The sequence below is a fragment of the Nematolebias whitei genome, chromosome 6 (assembly GCF_014905685.2).
Source record: "Nematolebias whitei isolate Nwh7 chromosome 6, NemWhi1, whole genome shotgun sequence".
NCBI lineage: Eukaryota > Metazoa > Chordata > Actinopteri > Cyprinodontiformes > Rivulidae > Nematolebias > Nematolebias whitei.
In genome coordinates, this window is record NC_056503.1 from 38,896,341 (window position 1) to 38,921,992 (window position 25,652).

At 38.8% G+C, this 25,652-nt stretch overlaps 1 protein-coding gene across 1 annotated transcript in view; it reads left to right on the forward strand.

Moving 5' to 3' along the window:
• Positions 1–5,801: 5,801 nt before the first annotated feature.
• Positions 5,802–25,652, forward strand: part of robo1 (roundabout, axon guidance receptor, homolog 1 (Drosophila)) — a 277,150-nt gene continuing 257,299 nt past the window's right edge. The window contains exon 1 of the mRNA XM_037677598.1: positions 5,802–5,835. The gene's annotated coding sequence lies outside the window, so the exon portion shown is untranslated. The remainder of the gene's footprint in view (positions 5,836–25,652) is intronic.

Sequence of the window (25,652 nt, forward strand, 5' to 3'; positions counted from 1 at the left end):
ATATATATATATATATATATACACAATACACTAATAATAATAACTGAATAATTAATAAAAAACATTTAAAACATAGGGTCACAGATTAAAAATCATTAGATCAATTCACACTGTGTGAAATGCCTGAGAGAACAGATGTGTTTTTAGCAGGGATTTGAAGTGAGGAAGGGAGGTGGCCTGCCTGATGTTGGTGGGGCAGGTTGTTCCAGAGTTTGGGGTCCATGACTGAAAAAGCCCGATCTCCTCTGAGCTTCAGTCTTGTTTTAGGAACAGCCAAAAGCAGCTGATCGGATGATCTCAGGGCCCGAGAGGGAACGTAAGGTTCCAGAAGCTCAGAGAGGTAAAGGGGTGCGAGGCCATTTAGGCACTTGAGGGTCAACAGAAGAATTTTAAAAACTATCCTCGTACGAACAGGGAGCCAGTGAAGGGAGGACAGAACTGGTGTAATATGTTCAGACCTAAGTGTTTTGGTTAAAAGCCAAGCAACAGCATTCTGGACAAGCTGAAGACGTGAGATGGAGGCCTGGCTGATCCCAGCATACAGTGCGTTGCAATAGTCCAATCGAGTTGTGACAAAGACGTGGACTAGTAATACCGAACAAACCACATCTGTGACACCTAATATGTTTATTGCTGCTGCACTGTGTCTGCATCATGTATGTCATGTCTCATGCCATATATGCCATATATCATGTAATGTCACTACCTTACCATCGTGATTCAATTAATCTCAACGCTAATCACTACCTGTGCAATAACCTGTCTGTCACACAACCTGTGTAGTTCATGTTAGTTATGTGCAATATATAGAATATCATGTGCATTCAAGCTTATATTGCTACCTGTCAAATACTGATTCATACAAATTCATCCTTCTTGCACCTTTATACTTGTTCTTATTTACTACATTTCTTTTGAACCTTGTAATTATTATATTTCTTTCTCACTTTTTGTTACTTTATTTTGTACTCTTAATGCATGCTTTAGTGTTTCTTACAACAATGTTCAGTCAGGTCATCTGGACAGTTTCTTTCTTTGTTGAGAGACATTTTGTCCTTCATCTGAAGGACTTATTCAATGTTGATTGAAGAAACCAGACAAATATTTGTTACTTTATGGTTTAATAAAAGGTTTCTTAATCAGTGTGTGTGACTTCTATTGAAAATTGAATAAGTCTTTGGATGAAGGATGAAACGTCTCTCAACAAAAAAAGAAATTGTCCAGATGACCTGACTGAACATTGTTGGATTTTTTTACCTGACTTTATTGAGCATGAACCTTCAGTATTTCTTGTTTATTTGTTTTTAGCGAGTCAGATCGGTTCTTCTCATCCTGAATGTTTCTTTGCATTGATGACCTTGTGTTAAACTGCATATGATGCATAAACAGCAAAACATTTGACAAACAGCAGGATAGTTTAGGCTTTTTGTCCTCAACATGTGGCGGTTGTTGTCAGAAAGCTGACCTGCCGCTCTGTCTACAAGTTAATGCTCAAATTGACCAAAGTCCATCTGCAACTGCTTCAAATTTCTCCCCATCTGTTCTTTCTGCTGCCACACACACACACACACACACACACACTGAAAACTCAAGCGCTGCAAAGTAACTTAAGAGAAATGTATCCCATTTTCCATTCATCGTCGCATCAGAAACGTGAAACCTTATACCTCAGTGAGCTGGTGGCAGCTTGTGTTGATGGAACACCTTTTTTAAACCATAAATGAACAAATGTTTGTCTTATTTCAAGAAAAAAAAAATCCTTTTAGAATCGGTGAAAAGTTTAATCTCACACCCTGCTACTTTCCAGCTCCATCCATTTAAATCAAGGTGTTTTAATGTTTGCATGAAATAATCACACTATCAAAGCTTTTTCCTGAGAGTCAGGAACAGATGTATCAAAATATAATTCCATTCTGTAATGAGTTAATATTTATGTAATGTCAATACATACATGAAACCTGGCTTTTCTCTGCAGCTGCATCAGCATGTCTGAATAAATAATACATGAAAGATTAAAGAACGGTGCTTCTTATTCAATATTGTTTTATGACCTCACTGCGTGCCTCCGCGTTCTTGCTTTTATTTGATCAACAGATTCAGGTGCTCATCTTGCGCGTCAAACGTGGTTACGGCTGCTGACTCTTCAGTTTTCCTCTTCAACCAAGCGCAGAACGTAAATGCATGTGAACTTTAGCTGCCTTTCAGCATGAAGTCATGACAAGATGGTCACCCTTCAACACAACGTCCCTGCTCGAAGAAGTAATTAGAATTGTGTCGAGATGCAAACTAAATATTTTTAACGGTGATGGTTGCAAATTATCATATTTCTTACATCTAGAAACCACTTCTTCCTGGTTTTAATTGCATATTTGTAAATGTTCATACTGTGAAGAATATTGAATATATATAAGAACATATAATATATAATATGAAAATATATTGTGAAGATGTGACACCTGTACTGACATCAGCCAGCTCTCATGAAAACATTTAATGCCAAGAAAAATCACATTTCTGATATTTTTGACATTTATTTTATAGCATGACAATGTGCTTTGGCTCAGTTAGTTGGTGGTAGAGCTGCCACCTCTCTGTGAGGAAAGTCGCTGAATCGAATCCCGGCTTGGGACCCCTCTGGGTGGAGTTTGCATGTTCTCTCCGTGCATGCGTGGGTTTTCTCCAGGTACTCTGGTTTCCTCTCACAGACCAAAAACATGCATGTTAGGCTGATTGGTAACTCTAAATTGTCCCAAGGTGTGAATGAGACAGTGAATGGTTGTTTGTCTCGTTTGTGTCCCTGAGATGGACTGGAGACCTGTCCATGCTGTACCCCGCCTATCTCACAGTGATGGCTGGACATGGGCACCGGTAACCCCTGTGGCCCGTAAAGGAAGAAGTGGATAAAAGATAATGGATGAATGGATGGATGGATGGATGGACGCCATGCTCTGTACTTTACATTAACCATTTGATGTGTTTTACCTGTGTTCTAAAAAGATGTGCTAACAGCCTAAAATGCACCTGTATAGTACAACTGCACTCCTGAAGTGATGCCCCACTGGTTGGTCCACTATGGGAGTGTGCTGCTTGTGGGACTGAGTTTGTTGTGGCTCCTTGGACTGATGAAGTACTTTGGATGAAGGACAAAACATTTAAAAATGAAAAAATAAAAACAATAAATAAATAAACCGTCCAGAGGACCTGAATTAACTTTGTTGGTTACCTGAAATTGTGTTATTAAAAAAAAAGCAAATAAATCCCATTATGTTGACACATTAGTTCCTCAGATAGATGAGTAGAATCAATTAGCAAACACACACAAAACAACTCCCTTTCTGGTGGCTCTTGCAGAATTTAGGCTTTTAAATGCAATGTGTCTTGATTATTTGTATTACAATAGTTTGTGTAATACATATTATTGTCAAAGAGGTTATTTATAAATCACAGGAGGCAAAGACAAGAGCCAGGACCACAAAACCCGAGTCCTCGGTGCACTCAGGTTTTGTGTTTATGTCAACAAAACAAAGCTGTAAATAAACAACAACAACAACAATAATAATAATAATAATAATATGAATGTAACACAAAGTATCATCACTTTTTTGAGTTGGACTGAATGATTCTGGTTCATATATGTGAACAACATTAAGCAACAGTAACAGCTGTATAGCTTTGTGCTCCGCTGCGTTTCTGTTAACACTAAAGAGACATTCTGCGTTAACAGAAACGTGCTAATGAAGTATTTATTTTAAAATAAAGTATTTCACATCATGTGGCGGTATTTTTTTTTTTAATTCTTGCTTGCCCAAAAAGAAAGAAGTGTATAAAAAGATAATGGATGGATGGGATACGATTTAAAGACCAATTTCTTCACTGCCTGATGCTTATTGGTGAAATATGTTGACATCCATTTGTTGTGTTCACCTCCAAACGAGGATTTTGAAATCTATTGGCCTGAAATATTACAACTCATAATTAAGATCAAACAACTGAACAGCCCGTCTTCTTCTCTGACTATCCACTCATGAAGCCCAAACAGCTGACAGGTTCTCCACACGTCTGCGAGGTGGATTATGAGTTTGGAGGAGAATTAAGACAGATCTCTCCTCCGGTCCCTCTGGACATGACCCGTCTCCCTCTCTGAACCAGGCACACCTTGAAGATAGGAGAGAGGAGAAGCAGCGTGCATCTTTGTTCAATCTATTTCAAAAAGCCAGCCTCCACAGTGATTGACGGGAGGTGAGGCGATGTTCATATTTACTCTCATAGAAAACATGAGCTTGTAAAATGTAAAATATATATAAAAAAAAAAGATACAAATAGTGGAAGTCGGAATGTTTTGCTGAACAGTGAACAAACACGCGGAGAAGAAATGGGAAGCATAATGCATGAACTGATGGGCTGATGGGAGAGGATGATGGAATACATAAATGCATTAAAATTGAAATTCAATTCTGAAGAGGAATCTTTTGTCCTTGCGAGAAGTCCTCCCCAAGCAAAACACCGTGCACGAACGGTCCATCATTTTGGAGGTTTTGGAATAAAAAAAAGATGTGCTGAGGTAAATGGGGGTGGAGGCAGGTGTGAGTGTTTTACCTTTTCAACCCACATTTTGATGTTGTTAGTCCAGGGAGTTGAGCCTGCGACTTTCCGATCACAGGCCCATCTTTTCTAACCTCTGTACCACCACTCCTCATTATATCCTAAAAAAAAAAAAAAAGGTTTGCAAACGCTTATTGTGCTCACAAGGTAGTAACTTAGTCTGAAATGTTTAAAATAACAACTGATGAAATATATAGGTGAATAGATTTGGCAAGAAACTGGTCAGTTTTGTCACCCTTAATTAATGCATAATAAGCAGTTATTAATGATTTATAAAGTGTTTATATAATTAATAACGTATAAACTATTTATTAGCCATCTATAAATGGAGCCTTATTGTAAAGTGGTACTTTTTATTTATTTAGTTAGTTATTTTTGTAGCTTACTCTCACTTGAGGCTGTAGGTGCATGATGAAGCTTGTCCAGTTATTTGGTCCTTTTTTTTGCTCACGTGATTGTCCAAGCCTTCCGCTGGAATTTTATTTTATTTTTTTTATTATTTTTTTTAATTACAAACAATTTTTAATTTGCAGTAAAACAGGAAACAGGTTATGTTGCCTTGTAGTGGTGGCAAACCACTGTATTCTACAAGGTCTAAACTACCGTATGGCTGAGGTTCAGCACGAGACAGTGAAACTGTTTCATGGCTGTTCTGTTAGAAAACGTGCTGGAACTCCTTCACAGGTCGAGACTAAGCAGGTGAAACGTTTTTTTTTTTCCAGTGAGAGTTCAGGAGCTGCACCCCGGGGAGCAGAAACATTCAGCTGTCATTGCAGAGCGTGCTTTGTGGGAGGTGGGTCTGCTCCGGGATGGATGCTGGTGTCTCTGCTTCAGCGCAGCTTTAGGACCCAGGGAGGCTGAAGCTGCTGCTCCCTGCTGAAGCAGCATGGACAGATCTGTGCGCGTTTGGCTCCTCAGTCTCCATCGCCGCACTGACCGCGCTGTAGACCTCACAACCGCATAGGGTTTTTATTTTATTTTAAATGTTCCTCTAAACGGATCAACTTTACCAAAGGACTCTGTGTTTGTTCCACATAACAATGACTGGCTTCTGAAAAGAAAAAGAAAAAAAAAAATCGGATCCCCAGCATCGACTCAAGTGGTTCAGTTCTAGACTCTAGCTTCCCCCCCCGGTGCCGTCCTCAGCCAGGAGCGCAGCGAGTAAAAGTTGGACGGAACCGCCGGGATGGATCTCTTCTGCTTTTAGGAGGCAGCAGTGAGCTTTTTGGACAGGTGAGCGGAATTTACATTTGGTTTGTAAAGGCGCTGTTGAGTAGGGACGCGCGTGGAGTTTGGTGACAATGGTGCTTAATGTGCCGGTGCAGAGGCAAACTGTGCACTGGCGCGTGCGCGCACTCCTGAGTACGTGATTCATACATTAAAGGCTGCAGTTTCCTTCTGAATTAACGCAGAAGTTCAAATGTGCGTTATTCTTCGTGCCGTTACGCAAAGCGGAAAACATGAAAAACTGGCGTAAAATAAGTTTGTCCTCGCAGCTGCTGTGTATTGGGGGGGGGGGGGGGGTCTGTGACTTGACAGCTGCGTGTCCGTGTGATTGTCAAAGCAGCCTGTTGACTGACAGGCTGACAGCACGCGCAGCGTTCTGGCGGAGCTGTCTTCTCTGTGTGGTGCTGAAAGTTTCCCAACCGGCCACATGGCTCGCTGCATCACAGGAGCAGCGACACTCCATGCGCACCAGGGCCGCTGCTTCTGCAGACAGACATTTATGATTTAAAAGCTGAACAGTACGAGGCTGTTCATTGTTGTGCCTGCAGGAGGAGGATGATGGACGGTTTGCTGAGGATGAGGATGAGCTGGACGGGTTCCCCGCGGGCGCTGCGCAGAGAAAGAAGGATCAGTGGAAGTGGAGCGTTATTGTGGTTTTATATAGACTGATCATGGTGTCCTAGTTTAAAAGTTTTCAGTCTTTTTGTGCACTTTCGTTTGGTGCATGGGAGTTCTATGAACTATAAGGGTCTAATTATAACTTAACCACGTGATTTATTACATTTGTAGAAATAAAAACGTTTTTTTTTATATATTTTCATTGTTCATAATCCGGTGCATATCAGTGAGATTTACAGCACAGGAGCTGTCACTGCTTCCTTTGTGGCTTTGCCTCCTATTCTCTTTCTCTGCCTGTTTGCAGTAAATGTCTGTGGGTCAGGACTTCACAGGCTGATGCACTTTTTCACAAAGCAAAGGTTTTTCTTCATAACCTTTTTGCTGTTTTCCTTCACTGATAGAAAAACTGATAAAATGGCCAAGTTTTCCAACAAACTGTGGTTTTCATTTAGTCATAAAAACAATATTTCTTAAAGGTAACACTGAGAGGGCTTTTAAAGCTACAATTTATTTAAATGTTAAACTGTAAAATTATTTGGGTGATTATAAGTTTTGGTATCTGGAATGCACAAGTTGTCTTTGTTTATTTTTATTTTTAAATATATTTTTCCACTAATCGCTTTTACATTAGTTTTTCTTAGTTTACAAAAAAATGCTTTTCAAGAATAACTTTGCTAATAGTTTTGTCGTATCCTCATCAATACTTTGTTTGTTGATTATAACAACAAGTTGAATCTAAAACATCACACTACATCAAAATGGTGAAAATCGTGTGAGATTAGTTATAAATCTAAATAAAACATACAAAGTTGAACATTTCTTGAAGGAATGTGTTTCACCCATCTGCACAAATTTGCACTTAAAGTGTGTTTTAAATGTTTCTCAGCTGCTCCCACGTTCATTTTAGCTGATTATCTGTAAAACAAAGCAGTGGTGCAGAGGTTAGAGAAGACGTGCATGTAATTGGAAGGTTGCCGGTTCAACCCCACCTGACAGCAGAATGTGGGTGGGAAAGATGAAGCACCAACACCTGCCTCCACCTTCATTTGCCCCACTCTGGGCCCTTGAGCAAGGCTCTTAACCCCCATCGTCTGCTCCCCCAGGTGCCCTAGATAGCAGCTCTGCTCCACACAGAGGGCTGTGGTAGCTCCGTGGTCTGTGGTTGCATCAGGAAGAGCATCCGGCGTTAAAACAATTGCCAAGTCTTCGTGCGAATTAGTATGTTGTGGCGACCCCAGAAGAAGGGAGCATTGAAAGTGGAAAAAAAGAAAAATAAATTCTGTAAAAATGACTGACTTATAGCCATTTTTGTTTTGTCTTATGGTGATTAGAAGAAGAAGCCTTCTTGAATCGTGTCGACTCCAAAAGTTAATCAGATTTAGATGCAAATCAAACGATTAATTCTCAGATTTATATTTTTAAATCTGCCCAATGGTTCATCAGATATTTTGCTAACAGACAAGCAAGGTTGAGCTTAAATAAATAACGGCAACGTTTAAATATATACATTTTAGATCATTAGTGACTCATATTAGATGCTGAGGATGCTCAACACCAACTACACAACTTGTTAGATCAATGTCTGTAAAACTGAAAGAGTTACACACATTTTGTGTGTTTTATTTAAAGGTTGGCTACGGCTGCCATCTTGAACTGGACTGGCCACAACAGTTTATTCTGTTGTTGTACATCTAAAGACTACTTTCTGAAAGTTTAATTGAAATCCTCCCCGTGGTATTTTGGTGACAGACACGAGCATCATTTGACAACAGGCATTAATTTGGTGCATGGTTTAAAGTTTAGAATAAACGCCAATGAATACATTAATGTGACTGTTGTTTATTATTTGTAAAATAGCTGACTAAGCCTACAGTAAACTGCTTGGTCACATGTCTGTGATCACCTCAATAAGGCTCTCTAATCCAGAGAGGCAGAGCAGATATGCCGCCTTGGCAAATTTTGGAGCTTATCTCCAGACTTGAACATTTCCGTGTGCCAAAGCTGAAACTTTAATAGATTTCATCTAACAGGATTAGGGATGTTCGGAAATGAAGAAAACCTTAATACCCAGTGAGCAAAACCAACAACACAAACTAACGTGTGAATAAATGTTCTTTGAAAAGCACACACGCTTCCGCTCATGAATGCCCTGAAACTGCAGCAGAAATATTCCAGTGTTTTCAGTCTTATTGTTTGTAAAATGATTCATTTTTGCTGATTTGTAATTACTCTTCAAAAGGACTGAAACACCTAATGAATACAACAGATCTGCTCATTTCTAGTACAGGAAACATCCCCCACTGAAACAAATCTAATAACCTTATGTCAGCGGAAAATGATAAAGGAAGTTACCACTGGTCTCCTTCATCATCCTCCACCCTAAAGATGTTTGAACGCCCCGAGGCTGATGACGATTGATTTCTATTTTATTGTTTTTATTTTTCATTTCACTGCCAAAACCCATGAAACCACTGTCCTGCAAGGACGCTTGATTGAAAGAACCCCAGGTTCCCCATTGTCTGCTGCTTATCTCCACGGAGCCCTGAGGTTGTGGGTCCTACATCATGGATATCCTGTTTCTTCTGACACCCGACCTCTCGTGCAAAAGGTCGAGTGCTGCTAGCCGTCACCGGGTCTCATCATTCCCTCATGACACCATCATTATGGTGCTCTGAGGATGGAATGTCAGTCACCCATGGTGGCAAATCAATTAGTTATATCCAGACGAAATCAGGACACATTTTCTAAAGTGGGTGCATGCAACAAAATAACAAAATCATTTTAATTGTTTCTTTGGAACAATCAAGCTTTTATGTAGATGGTTCTGGATTTTACCATCATCTTGTATCATAATTTTATTTAAGCATTGTTTCTTGAGCTAATTTTAGGGGACAAAAGAACACTGGAAGAGTAACAGGGAAAAGTTGGATCGTAGTTTAGAAAAAATGAGACGTGATGGAGGAGATGATGATCAAAGATGTGTATTAGGATGTCCTCTGATTGCCTCTATAGGAGATTTGGCAAACACACAATTTGCAGCGCCATGTGGAGATTGATACTGCTAAGTGGGGGATTGCTTGACCAATAACTCCCACAATGCACTCTGCCTGTTTGCATTTGTGTGAATTAATGTGCATCGAGTTGCTGGTAGATGCCTCTTTAATCACTCATTTAGCCTGAGTCCAATCTCAACACAACTACATGTATTCATTTTAAAATTGCAATCTATTGATGGGACTTGGGCTTTATTTATGAGGACTATTAGTGCATCTTGCTGTCATATTTTCTTGGTTGGGCTAGTTTGACTTCTATTTACTGTAAGAACTTACTGTCATGGAAGCGGTATTTAGTGTGTTCACAAGTCTGTAATGTCATACTGATACACGGCTCTATGAAGTGTGAAATAGAAGAGATGGGAAATGTTGCTGAGACGGTGCTCAACGATTTGTCTCAGGATCAGAGTGTATTTACTGCTTCAAAACTACACAAATATAACCCACATAAAGCAGAGTTTGGATTAGTTGTGATTGAGATGTTCAATCCTATTCCTCACCGTGATTAAAAAAAAATGTTAAAGATGTGTCCCATTGTTGGTTGCCATTTAATTTTAATGAGTTTGTTTTGTATGTAAGCCTTTTTGATGAACTGATGTCCAGTCTAGAGGTGTGAGTCGTTCACTGTAAGCTGCTTCATGCCTCTGCATCAGATGATAAGATTCTTGCCTGCCTGTGTTCTCAGCATGAGCAAAGCTGTCTTACTTTGAAACCATCTTTTTCTTGAATGTAGCGCTCAGAAATCCACTCGCTTTAACTCTGTTGAGGAGTTTATATTAATAAAAATGGATCAAGATCCAAGTGAAGTTCAAATTTGGTCATGAAAAAAAAAAGCAGAATTTAGTTTAAATATTGTGCCAGTAAATTTAACATTGACTTACCCAGTCTTAGACTTGTGTTCTCGTTTCATGTTTTATGAATATTTTTTAAAACAAAGAATTACATCTGCTCTGCTACGTGACATACTCTGATTATTTTGTGAGCCTAACCAAATATATTTGGTTAGAAAATTAAAAAATGAAAAAAAAAAAGACCCCCCCCCCCCAAAAAAAAGAGATTTGGTGTCTTACAGGGTTTTAACTCTGACTTCTTAGGCGTTTAAAGTTTGTCTTTCTTACACATCTTCATTCATTCATTCATTCATTCATTCATTCATTCATTCATTCATTCATTCATTCATTCAGTCAACCTTTATTTATAAATATAAATCACATTGAGTCTCAAAAACTCATTTACAATTGAGACCAAACAGACAAAAAGTAATGAAAGTGACAACATGTATAGGATTTGGAGGGGAAAAAACATGCTAAGAGACTCTCATTCCTTGGCCGAGGAAAGATAACCTGAAATAAAATAAATAAATAAAAAACATCCTGCACATAAGCACATACAGTAGTGATACAGACATCCCGCAGGGTAGGGAAGACGACAAGAGCGGTGAGTGTGTCCAAGGACAATCCAGAGGCACTGTAGGAGTTCTGATAAGAATGGACCTTACCCATCTTCATCATCACCATAACCTCTTGTTTTTTTACAGTAAAAATGAGCTGTACCTGAAACAATAAACGTGAAATGACCACGTTAAAAATGTAGATACTCTATCCAGATTCCATCCATCCATCAAACGAGACAAACAACCATTCACTCTCTCACTCACACCTAGGGACAATTTAGAGTTACCAATCAGCCTAACATGCATGTTTTTGGTCTGGCGGAGGAAACCGGAGTACCCAGAGAAAACCCACACATACTTGGAGAGAACATGCAAACTCCACCCAGAAAAGCTCCCCGGACAGGATTTGAACCGTGGCGACCTGCTCGCTGAGAGGCAACAGCTCTACCAACTGCACCGCCGTGCTGCCCCTATACCCATATTCCTTAAAAGCATAACTTGGAAACATACCTTTGTGTCTTTTTATTATTATAAACACCAGTTTATAATGTATATGATTGAATAACTGCTGGATTGTTATTAGAATGTTTCTGAACAAGATAGCAGGTCTTTTTTAGTGCTTAAAATTTCAGTGCAACAGAATCATTTGAATCATTTTAGTAAATAAGTGAAATATTTAATCAAAAATACAGATAAACATAAGTTTGTGGTAGCTTGGTCTGTCAGTGCTTATAATCCTTAGGTTGCAGGTATGAGCTCAAGTTGCGGAAGAACTTCTGGAGTAAAATAATTGCCAATTCTTTCATGTGAGTTCATTTGTTGTGTTGACTCCTGCAGAAGGGAACAGCTGAAAGAAAATCATCAACAAAAGTTACATGTGATACTGAATCTATACTGGCATAACTTCTATTTTCCTATCCATTAAGCCAAATAAATATTTTGAAGACTAAAACTTAATGGTCAACTTATACATGTTCAAGAGCAGTGTTAGATTTAATGTTTTTTAAACTATCATGATCTGAACTAACATTTAGTAAGTAATTTTCCCCCAATATTCAGTTCATTTGAATAAAACTGTTGCTATTTTTGCATAATTGTGCTGACAAAAAATGCAGATGCTAAATAAATATAAAAAATATAAATTAAACAATTTTGGTTTTTACTCCCATTTTTCATAAACTGGATTAAAAAAAGCTAAGACTATTTCTACGTACTGTACACGAAGTGGCCTTTTGTTGTGGTCAGCCTAAGCAACATCTCTGCAATAATTATGCTGTCCAATCAGCATCTAGATATGCCACATCTGTGAGGTGGATGGATTATCTCAACAAAGAAGTGCTCACTGGCACAGATTTACATACATGTGTGAACAATATTTGAGAGAAAAACAGTGTACATAGAAAAAGTCTCATATCTTTGAGTTTGGCCATGCTTCGAATGTTATCACCCATTAAATGGACGTGTTACTGTACCTCCTAATGGGCTCAGTAGGTTATCACAGATTTATAAAGTTAGGGTTATATCTGAACATGATTATAGTACTTTATATATTGCTGTACTGTATATGAATTGATCAGAATTTTGTTCATATCAAACAAATAAACAACACACCTTCATATCCTCTCTTAAGTGATTTATTTTAAGATACTGAATTAAAGTTAAATCTGGAATTCATTTGAAGCAAATCCTTCATATCAGCTTAAAAGTATTAGGTAAATTGTAACTAAAGGATTTAAATAAAGGTAACAACAAAAAGCTTTCACACGCGAGCTAAGCTGCATATTATCAGCGATAAGAACGTACCTTTAAACCTACTAGGAGGTACAGGAGGGACAGTCTGAATGAAACCTATGGGGATGATAAATGATAACAACTGATAACGGCCATTTAATGGTCTGATAGCGGCCGGTTCAGCTCATGAAAAAAGAAAGCAAAAACAAAATAATTTATATATTTTTTTCAGCATAAATAAGCATTACTAAAATTGTAACTTTCTTTTGTATCTCAGCTTAATGATAAACTAGAGTAAAGGACTGTGTTGTCCATATTTTATTGCATACCTTAAAGCAACAAACCATGTCTGAGTATTTCAAGGTGCAGTATGGAAACTCATCCTCCCGTGCTGCTCTGTACCATATCTTGATTTTTCTTCTCCCCCTTCTTGCAACACACTCTTATTGTGACAAACCTCCACATAAGGAGCTAGACACATTGCATCAGTGGCACCCACTCTACCCAGCATTTGGTTTGGTATCTGTAGTCTCTTATTTTGTGTTTCCTCTTCTGGTAAGGTGCTGCATTATTTAGCAGGTTTTAAAGTCATAAAACAGCTTGGATCCCAGTGGGAGGCACTGGGGTGTTTTTCATTTTTGAGTTTTTTAAAGTGTCTTTTTGCACAGAAGTGTCCTGCATTTGAAGAGCACAGCTGGAAATGTTGGCAGAGGCGGCAACGGGCTGCTTGGAGTTTAATATTTATCATTGAAAAAGTGGACCCCCTTTTGTTTTCTCTCTTTTTAGAGCCATTTGTTTCATCTTCCTCTGACTCGCCCTTTTCAAGTTGATGTCACTTTTGACTAGTAAAAGTATCTAGTGGTATTATGGTGTTTCACTTGTAGGCGTTTTCAATCTATCTTTTTCACAGGTCCTCTGTGTTTTCTGTAACAAACATGATGGCAGGAAGCATTTATGCATTTCATTTTCCATCACTGGTGCTACTCGCCATAAATAGTACAAAAACAAGGTCACTTCTGTTGTTTGAAAGAATTGGTTTGAAAGCGAGTTTGCTTCACAGTGTTGCTTGTCTCCAGCAATATCTTTGAACATAGAGCCAACGTTTGTGCAGACTCAGCACTAACTCTGTGTTTGATGTCAATACCCAATTCCAATATGCGTCAGAAAGAGTGCAAAGTTAGCTGCTGACTGCCCATTGTCAGTTTGGGCCACAAACGTGCAATATGCTCTAATTTTGTAGCAAATTCATTTTTACTCTAATTGTGTATGTGTGCACATCAATTTGCATGATGTGTAACCTTCCATCTGTCTTTGTGAGCCTTGCACGTGTCTTGTGTGCAGCCTCAGAGATCTGTACCACAGGCCGGGTCATCACTATGCAGCTCATCATTGTGTCTGGCCCCCCGGCAGAGACAAAGGCAGTAGACACCCTCTCCGAGCCAGCTGAGAACAAAGCATAATGTGTGCGTGTAGCACTGTATTAACACAGGTAGGTAAAAAAAAAAAGAAACATGGATTAATCCGTGCAATAGATGCATTGAAATGTGCTCTCTGGTAGACCACTCCAAATCAATGACCATTATGCTCCCTGAATGGATGTGTGAAGAGTCTCTTTTTCCTCTTGTGTGTACACATCCTGCCATAGTTGTGTTTTGCTAATGATGGGCTGGTGTGGCCCCGTGGACATCGTTTGTCCCCTTTAATTACCTGGAGGTAGCGATTGTTATTCATGGTAAGGGGCAGGGGAATAGTCGTGTGTACGCCCCCTCTTCCCGGAGGCCTACTACACTGAGCATTGATGTGGGAGGATGTGCAGAAAACAGATGCTACCCCATGATTTCTGAGTGTTTGTACTAATGATGAGCTCCACTAGGCTATCTTTCAAGCCTTTAATGGAGGTTCACCCTGATTTAAAGTCAGATTTTATGGATGGAGCAGTGGTTTCCAGTTGTGTTCATCACCAGTGGTCATGCTGACTCCACAGTGGCAATGGATTTCATTATAGCGCTTTGTCCTTGCGGAGGTAAAGAAAGGGCTTTATGTCAAACCTAGCATGTCCTGCTTTCAAAGCAAACCAGAACCATGTTACAAAACATCTAGGGAAAAAAAGCTGTTAAATTGATTTTCATCCTGCCTGGATGACACTAGATCTTTTGCCATAATATGAAAATTGTCTTGCAGAAACTTGAAAATGTTCAAAGACAGAAAAACAGTCACTTTTTTCCAGTGCAGTTCTTCTTTATGTTCAACTTAATAAGAGTTATCTCTGCTGATGCATTCAAAGAGAGTCAGGCATTATGAACCTCAGAGCTGGCTGACAAGGCTGTGACAATAGTAGTTCTTAAATCAAATAATCCACAAGTCTTTGAGATGAATAAGTGATTGTCTAATATTTTTAGAAGGCTTATACAAATCTTAGATATGAAAAGCTGGTGTTTAAAAGTTGCTATCATTTGTTTGAAGTAAAAAATGCATAAAAGTTTGTCTAAAATCCCCTGTAATACTGGAAAACTTGACTGGATACAAGCAACTATAAGGTATAATCCTAAAAAAACACAGTTTTGGTGCTTTGCTAGTGCAACGACTTGACAGATTTTGGCTCATTATTTCAGTAATGTTACCAATAGCCAAAGCAACAAATATTGATTCCAGTGGTTAAACTAATGTTTTACTTTCTTCCTACTTATCTTCTGTTTAAGTGTTTGTATTTAGGTGTGCAGGATGGGACATGTCCCATAGGCTGGCTTTAATTCCCAGTGATGTCCGTCAGACCCCTGTCCCTTTAAGCTCTGACAGAAGAAGCTATTATTTTCTCATCGCCCTTGTGGCCCATGTCTCCCGGGACCGGCTTCACCACGTTACTGACAGCTCCGTAAACACAGCCAGCCTCAAGGTGACTGAGTGAGCGCTCACTACAGCGACGCCCTTGTCCCGTCATTCCTCCCACCTCTCCCCAGACATCTGTCTATCTCTCTCTCATGACCTTGGTCACCCTCAACCTCCTCATATTACCTTCACCTGACACACCAGGCCAGGAGTCACCTGTGGTGCGGTTAGATTATTTCTAACCCTGTTTCACCATTTGCACCAGCTGACCAAGGTGCCACAGCCCCCAAATATCATGCATTTGGATATATGCCATCTTCATCTAAAATCCTATCCTCTTGAAGTATTTTCTGCAGGTTTTTAGGTGCACTCCATCAGTTTATTTATTGTACTGTAGTATTAGCAGTGCTGCAGGTATTGTGTGGACTGGCACAGTTTCTCTGTGTGTCAGTAGGTCTAACTCCTGTGTAACTAAGATAGATGACTGTGCCAAGGTTACTTCCCCACTGGGCCGGGGAAGTAGTTGTTCCCCTAAGATGTTTTCCTCCCACCTCTTTAAAGGTTTTTGTTGGGGCATCACTGCTTGTTGTAATGAACTATTCAGAATCAGTGAGTGGAGACATTCATCTATATCATGGTGCAAGAGCGGATGGATTTATTATCTGTTACTTGTTGTTTTTTAGTAATTTTTCACACAGTAGGAGTCATTTTCAAAACATTTCCTTTTGTCTTGGTAGGCAGCTTGGAAGGCCAACGTGTCACTGTTCATCAGTGCTCAGACTAACTGGATGTTAGGAGCTTGTAAATCTACGATTGGCCACTTTTTTATGTGACAATTTGCGCTGTTTGTCACTCGGAACACAAGAGTATCAGAATGATCAACAGCGATCAGAAAGTGATTATATTTTGGAGATCCTCTGAAGAGTGAAATATATCACATAATAAAATGATAAACCATTTTTTGAGTGTACCAGCAAGCTTGTTATATAAGCAAAGCACCTTTTAAAAGTAACTACAGTCTTGTCGATATTTAATTTCCTATTCTCCATCACTCGCTTTTGATGTCTTCTGATTGTTCAGTAAATTTAAATGGTTTATCTTGGCATTCAATGTAAAGTGGGCTAATTATATAGGTCATTTGCCCAGATCTTTCATTTTTAAAGCAGCTTTAACACTTCAAGTATTGTAGAAATTGCATTCGGCCTGAAGTCTAACTTCAGAGCTTCTAACACGATAATGGATTGATTTAGCAATTATGTTTTTTTGTGTTTTTTTTTTTTTTCATTAAAAAAATTAGAAATTAGTATTTTTGTTTCAAACCTGTTTTTAATTAACTTGGTGATTTTTGTGTTGTGATATTTTTAGTTATATTTTATCTAATTCTAGCTTTAATTCTGTTGTCCCACACTACTAAAAAGAGGCAACATAAAAGATAATGCAGGTTGGATGTTGCTTCTTGTTGAAATAATGATATGGATCATAAAAATCAAAGTTAATCTACCTTTATGATTATATACTGTTTCCAGTGTTTGTTTGTTTTTTCTTTATAGTTCACCAGCTTAGCCTCATTGGACAACAATGGTCTAATGTCAGTATAATTATTTTGTGTTATTAGACAGAAAATAACCCTCTTGTTCTAAATTTAATGAACTCTAAACGGGAAAATACCTGCAGGTATACCCCCCTTTGTGTTGCATGACTCAAGTTTAAGTTCTAGTAGATTTTATTATCCTTTCACCACAGGTGGTACATGAGATGGAACAAAATTATGTACACAGGGTCCCAGTTACATCCAACAATAGCAAAATATAAAGTGTAAAAATAAACAGTAAATAAGGATCCACATACTAAGATATACACTAAACACTAATAATGCAAAACAATATGGCGTAACAACAGCAGCCATAACATGAGTCTGTGTTAGCAGATGGATATGAATGAATACGAATGAATACAGCAGCATGAAATATTCTGCAGCACGAGATCAGCAGCATGGATAATCAGCAGCACATATCACCAACCAAAGCTGCATTACAGTTATTTTTTATTTTTTATTTTTTCCACAGAAATAATCCTGGTTAGAGATTCATGAGTCTAACAGCCTCAGGGTAGAAGCTGTTCTTCAGTTTTGTGGTTCTACACTTAATACACCTCAACCTCCTTCCTGAGGGGAGAGAGGCAAAAAGTATGTGTGCTGGGTGAGTGGGGTCCTTCATGATGCTGGTGGCCCTCTTCCTCCATCTAGAGGTGTAGATGTCTGTGATGGTGGGGAGGCTGACTCCACCAGACTTCTGTGCAGCCTTCACCACTCTCTGCAGAGCTTTTCTTTCTGCAGCTGTGCAGCCTCCATGCCACACGTTGATGCTGGAGAACAGGATGCTCTCCACTGCACACCTGTAGAAGGAGGTGAGGACTGAGCATCCCAGACCAGCTCGCCTCAGCCGCCTGAAGAAGTAGAGTCTCTGATGAGTGTTCTTGATCAGGCTGGTGGTGTTGTTGCCCCAGCTGAGGTTGTCATTCAGGCGCACACCCAAGTACTTGTAAATGGAGACCACCACTTCCACAACAGATCGTCCTATGTTTGAGGGGGTGGTGGGTGTGGGTGTGTTTGTTCAGTCTGTAATACACGACCATCTCCTTCGTCTTCTTCACATGGATGTGAAGGTTGTTCTTTCTGCACCAGCTCTCCAGGCTTTCCACCTCCTGCCTGTAGCTGGACTCATCATTGTTTGTAATGCATCCCACCACCGCTGTATCGTCTGCAAACTTCACAATATGAAAGTTTGGACGGGCAGGTGCGCAGTCATGTGAGCAGAGTGAACAGGAGGGGTCTCAACACACAGCCCTGATGGGAGCCACTCTTTTCACCACCTTAGCTGCCAGAAATGTTTGTGATATGTAGCAACCCCTAATTTCTAAAACACACTGGGAAAAAAAGAAAAAGGAATTGTAGAAGAGGATGCCTAACCCTTAATTATTTATGATGCTGTTGATGTTTTTTTGTTTTTTTTAACTTTAAATGGCATCTGATGATGATGCTGTGCATTGCTGTATTCCCTGCTGTATAATTTATGTTATTCTCCCACCACTTGCATTTTTGTTTCTCTAATACATGGTTGTAACTGTAAACATGATTCATCTAGGTCAGACTTCTAACTACTGTGGTTAAAAAAAAAAAAAAAAAAACATTAGTTTAGTTTATGAAAAAAATGTTTCTATTTAAAAAAAAATGACATCAGCAGCATCTGGGCATTGCACTTTATTTAAGTCAAGTCAAGTCAAGTCATATTTATTTATAGAGCACAATTTAAAACAGCTAGACTGTTATCAAAGTGCTTATTTAAAATGCATACAGTATTCACCTGGTTGACACCAGCGCGCAGGACTAATGACAAATGCCTGTTTTTGTAACAGTGTTAAAGTTAAAAATGAAGATATCAGCATTAAAGCCATGAATATCAGCACTTTATCTACTGTGTGTCTCACCCATTACCATCTTATTTTATGCTATAAAAGTAACTATTAGTATTTTGGTGAGATTTAAGTTTTGTTCTAAGAATGACATAACTAGCCTGATTCCATTCTTATTGTAAATTACTGAGGCTTTAAGAAACCAAATTCAGCAGATAAACATGATACAGACTACTGCAACATTTTGAGTTTTTGTGAGCTCATATTTGATTGTTTACGAGCGGACAGAGCCATCCATGCTGCTTCTCTTTGACTTCAAGTTTTGATGTCCAACTAACAAGCTGCTGACGTTGGTCTCAGACATGCTGCATATGTGCTGGTTTCAAATGTACACTTCAAACTGGTCTGTTGTTGAAAGTGTCACTTTGTGGATACATGTGCTCAGATGAGATGGATGGTTTTTTTTTTCAAACTGTCTTCAAAGTGCAATTTTTGGCATTGCATCAAAATAGGTATTAAGAGAATTAAATAGAGAATTTGTGGACTTAAAATGCTTAAAAGCACTTCAAAAAGGCACAGCCAGAGTTGTGACACAACCAAAAAAGGTAAAAAATACTCATCGTAAATTAAGAAAATGTCATTAATCCATATACCACAGCCACATATGGATCAACACCAGTTAAATGGTGATAAAAATGTAATTTTGTAGTAAAATGTCACATTTATTGTATTATTAGTGTATTTATTTAAAAACAGCAAAGTGAACACAACTGAAGAAACAATACTTACAGTTTCAGGTAATATAAAAATGATATATTTTTACATTACTTACATAATCACTGGACAAGTGAGTGTTATGGAATTACAAATCCATACCATTTATAAATGTTTAATGCTTTTTGTACTAGCCAATAATGCTGGACAAGGAAGAGTCAGAATAAAGATCTCTATTGTTTTATAGAAAGATAAATGATAAATCAAAAAGTAGAAAACATTACTGGATTATTATTGAACAAAGGTCACCTCTCTGAGTTATGGGAACTGGTGAATGGTTTGCCATCTTTGAGAATTGTTATAGTTTAAAGATGGACTAAAATTCAACCCTATGATATGTTCTGCACAATAAAAGCTGAAACAGTGGTAGCCTAGAGCAAAAAGTATGTAGCACTCACCAACATCCTGGTTCCTCATGTACAATTGCACTTTAATGCTGGCCTGTTCAACTGCATCATAGGGAATTTGATGTACTTGTTTGTCATATGGTTTATTCCATCCCACACAGCTGGCTCGGCTCAGGGTCAACTGGAACAGTCTCGATCAGTCAGCCAGCTCCCTCTGGAATCCCCTGTTAGGATGCCCAGTGTGGCCAGCAGCTGTATGTGTACGGGCAGCACACAACTTCTTGCTGTGTTACACTCCCAAGATCGGCTGCAGCTCCAGAAACAGTTACAAAAGGATTGGTCGTGGAGGCCTAGAACAGCTAATGAGCCAGTCGTCATTGTGGACCAGAAAATCCTCTCAGTCTCTAAATACATGCTCTTCACCTATTGAGCCATTTGCTATAAGGTTAAAGCCATTGTTGTTAAAGGTACTTTCTGCCCTACTATTTGCATCATCTAATTGTAAACATGTGGATGTAACTGTGCACCATGTGTGTCCGGTATGCACAATAATAATCTTCACATCATTAACTGGTTCCCAGTATTACCTCTAATTGTCACAATGGCCCAATAACCATAGAAACATGCATACGCCAGCCATGAAGTTGGCATGAGATTGTGCACATTCCCACGCTCATTTCATTCTTGATAAATCTCTGAAGAAGAGGGGTGTCAGAAATATCATTGCTAGTCAATATTTGTTTGCTACATTATTTATCAATTCATTTAGGAAAAAGTATTTTTTTTCTGCAGGTCAGTTGCAAATATCTTGCGCATCAAATGTGAATGTAATGAGACGGTTCTCTGTCGGGACTGTGTCTCTCTGCACCTCCCAGTGTTTCTCTGCTCCTTGTGTTTCTGCTCCTATGCACACCTGACACAAATCCTAATCACTGCAGGTGTTCTTCATCCGTCTCATAAGTGTCCAGTACAAAGTATTTAATCTGTGTGTTTGCACTGCCCTGGTATCCGGGCGTTATCCGTTCACAGTGTCATGATCTGTGTCTGCTCTATGTTTTCCTCTCCTCCTGGTTCAAGTAAGTTTTGCTGCTCCGTCAGCGTTTTTGTTTCTGTTCTTGTTTAAAATAAATAATGTAATACTTGAACTACAGAATGCACCTGTGTCTAAGCCGCACATACTAAATAAAAGATAAATTATAATTTTGTACATAACTAAGATGCTCTGGTTATTAAGCCGCAGGCGTCCATCGTTCATCATCTGGATCTGTGCCCAGCTCCGGCAGTGTGCAGCTTTTTTGTTGTAGTACAAGAATCAGCCACCAGATGGCATTTCACAGACTATATCCAAAAAAGTTCAATCTGGTCCTCTGGACATTCAAAAAAACAAAAAACAAAACAAAGCAAAAAAAATATAGATTTTCCGCGAAGTCTTTCGGATGAGAGACGAAACGTTTCTACATTTTTTTGCTTTGTTTTGTTTTTTTGAATGTCCAGAGGACCCGATTGAACTTTTTTGGATTTTTCTACCTGGATTATTGAGCATGCATCAGGATATTCATATTCAGGATATAGTTTGCTTTCAACACATGTTCAGATTGCATGATCTTCCCATAAGTCTTCATGAAGCTTCACTATCAGACTCATGGTTAAATTCATTAAACCTACAAAATGAACACAAGAACTATTTAAGCATAATCACTGGACAGAAAAATGCCAAACCGCAGCACAATGGCCCAGTGGTTAGCACTGCTGCCTCACAGCAAGAAGGTCCTGGGTTCAATCCCCACATGATGGCACATGGTCACATGATGACAGATTGGGTGGAGTTATGGAAGGGAATTTGATACCCTGAGCAAGAGTCGTTGTACATGTGGATACCTGAGGGCATTCACTCTGTTACAGATGCCTGTCCCCAAGATGGGCAGGGCACTGGGAGCCATGAGTGCCCAGCTCCATCAAAGGAAAATGTTATTCAGTGGCAGGAAGTCTGTCAACATAAAATATAAAAATATAACTTAAGAAAATTATGGAAAAAAAAACATATATTAGCTATACTGCATTAGACACATTACAAGCAGATCATGTCACTTAAAGCTGTTTATTATCTAGATGAAGACATAAACCAAAGGTAAAGATTAATAAATAGCTCCTCAAACTGATGAAGTCTTTTGGATAAAAGACGGAACGTTTCAACAAAAAAAATCGTCCAGAGATTTTTTTTTTCTCATTGGCAAAAACATTCAGAGCGAGGAAAATGTTTTTTTGTTTTTTTTTCTGGACAAGAAACAAAGAAGGTAGTTACAGAATTAATCAAAGTTTCAAATTTGTAAAGTATTTTTTCTTTTATTACTTTTTTTTACATACTAATGAGCCCTCTAATGCTTGCTGCAATATTTTAGTAAAATTAAATTTTACTATCTTGGTTATTAGTTTAAATTCATCTGTGAAAATCTCCTTCTTGTATATAACTTAATTTAAGCATAGTTGTGTCATTTTAAATGAACCCATTAAATGGGAACTCTGCAGCATAAATGTGTTAACACTTCTTTAGTTGTAGGAATAGAGTTAAAATCTCTGTCCATGCTTTCAGAGCTTATTTCCCAACCTCCAACGTTTTTTAAGTACCTCAGATAAACTTTTATTTTAATTACACAGCTTACTTTTGGAGTAGTCATTCTGTGCTACGGAGAAGCCTTCACTTTATGTTTAAGGCTCATCTTCTGTAGAACCAGTAGTGTTTTAGGAACTATCTTTCTCTACCTCTACTAGTCTTAAAGCCTCCATCATTAATAAAGCATGTGATTCCACTTTAGGTGAGATTTTCAGGGACTTCTTGTAACAAGGAAATTTTCAAGATTCTTTATTGTCATTCGCATCACATGGGTACGTTGGCACATTAGGCAGAAAAAAATTGTGTACCCAAGGTCCCAGTTACACAAACATAGCATAGCAAACATAGCAAAAATATAAAGTATAAAAAGAAACATGGGGAAGGCATCATAGGGGGAGTGGTGGCGCAGAGGCTAGAAGATCGGAAAGTCGCAGGTTCACCTCCCAGTACCGTCAACATAAAAAAAACATGGGTGGAAAAGGTGGAACACCCACACCTTCCTCCACGTTCGTCACACTCTGGGCCCCTGAGCAAGGCCCTTAACCCCCACCATCTGCTCCCTAAACAGGTCTCTCTTGAAAATGAGTTCTCATGGCTCAATGAGAGGGTAAATAAAAAATATATATAAAAAGAAACAGTAAACACTAATAATGTAACATAATATGGTGTTGTAAAACAGCAGTCGGAACATGAGTCTATAGTGAGCAGATGGGTATGAATACAGCAGCTTAAAGGCAAGAGATCAGCTGCATGGATAATCAGCAGCATGAGATCAGCAACATGGATAATCAGCAGGACAGATAAGTCACATATCACAAATTAGAGTGGCATTAAAGTGATTTTCCTGGTGAGGGATTCATGAGTCTAACAGCCTTAGGTTAGAAGCTGCTCCTCAGTCTAGTGGTTCTGCACTTAATGCTCTGCAACCTCCTGCCTGAGGGGAGTGGGTCAAAAAGTGAGTGTGCTGGGTTAGTGGGGTCCTTCATGTTGCAGGTGGCCCTCTTCCTGTATCTGAAGGTGTAGATGTCTGTGATGGTGGAGAGACTAACTCCACCAGACTTCTGTGCAGCCTTCACCACTCTCTGCAAAGCTTTTCTTTCTGCAGCTGTTCAGCCTCCATGCCACACGTTGATGCTGGAGCATGGGATGCTCTCCACTGCACACCTGTAGAAGGAGGTGAGGACTGAGCTTCCCAGTCCAGCTCGTTTCAGCCGTCTGAGGAAGTAAACTCGCCGATGCTCTGATGCTGTGATTTCCACTCCATATGATCTGCTAAGTGTTTTACATGGAAGCAATATCAATGCATATACCAATGGTTTAATGTTTTTCACAAATGGGAAATAGAGTATGGTAATATAGTTTTGATGAATTTGTTTGAATTCTCACAATAAAGTTCAGTGAAGTCAGTTTTCTTTTTTCTAAGAACATGAATGTTTTCACCACGTAGATTAACAGTCCCATCTCAGGAGCGCATTCTTTCTCGTTTAGACTTTCCCTGAAAACAAATTACCACTGCTCCTGTTCTTTCACATGCACCTCACAATAATTACAGCGGCTACCTGGTAACCGTGCGCTGCTGTAATGAGGCAATTTGTGTTAATGAAGCTTTTTGAAGCTTGTAGGTGTAAAGTTAATTCTGTGTGGTGTGAAAGTCAGGAGCTATTCAGTTCCGTATTCTTTCTGTTTGCCTAAATATTTGGAAAATAGCTTATATTTGTGCTTGTTTAAAAATCAACAAACAGTTTGGTGGATGTTTTTGGATGCTGGTTTGCTTTGCCCGGGGGTTAACTTTATGTAAACAAACCAAATAAGAATATGTATGTATTTTTCAAAACAGCAAGAGTGAAACAGGATTACCATTTTTTTTCACACATTTAAATGCTTGGAGAGAAATTAAAAAAAAAACTAAAGAAACTAACTTTTTTTTTCCCTATATTTTGACCCTGAATTTTAATTGGCTCATGGAAATGATGGCTGAGATCTCTGGTTGTCAATGTGTGAATACTTTAATTAACCAGAACCTTGCAGCATTGTAATCTCTGGACTTTGAAGTATCATATTGTATTAACTTTAATTAGGCTTGTGAGCTATACTAGGTAATTAGATGATTGTGCTTATTTGTGATCTGGATAATAGGAATACATTTTGCATAAGCCAAAATCAGGGGCTCCTGCTAATTACAGAGTATGTGATAGCTCTAATTGGTGATTGCGAGACTGTTTGGGGAGCGCACACTATAGCTGCTGATGTTGCTGCTATCTGTACACACGGCTTAGGCTAATGTGATGAAATCCTCATGGAGAGATGATTTGCTCTGCTGAAAACTGACAGTCCCAAGGAGAAGGGCTCACTGTGTTGGGGGCTTGTTGAACCAAATACATGTTCAGGACCAATGCTTCTGTCTGTCAGCAACAAGACAGTTCAAACCCACTGTGTTTTCATTATCTACCTTTTTTTCTTTCTTCTGCATCTCTGTGGCAACTGCTGAAGCAGTCGCAGCTTAGCCCATTCAAAGTTTTCATGTTTCACATCACATATTTGATCATTGCCTGCTGTGTTGTGGACCATGAAAGTTCACAATGGTTAGCTATGGCCAGTGGTTTGACTGTTACAAAGGAAAAACAGAACTATCCAGTGTGATCACTCAGATTTCATATTAGAGTTGGATCTACAGGTGGGTATAGTGAACATAGACACTTGTCAAACTGCTTAAGTTTTAAAGACAGTTCCAGTGGTCTTTTTTCTTTAACTTCTTATGCGTTTTGACTCATGTTTCAGCATTTATCCTGCACAATGTTTTTTTTTTCTATGCTGCTTCACTTAACAAGTTATGCTAAACTTATATATATTCATATATATATATATATATATATATATATATATATGTATGTAGTTTTTATTTTTTTTAAGAGGATGATGTAAAAAGCTGTTTTATTCCCTTGCCTTTAAAATTCAAAATATTCAACCTTTCACGTTTTGGTCAACCATTTAAAGTTGCTATTTTTCTGGAGCTGCCAATGCAACAACATGGTATGGTATGGTATAAAGTTTATTCATTT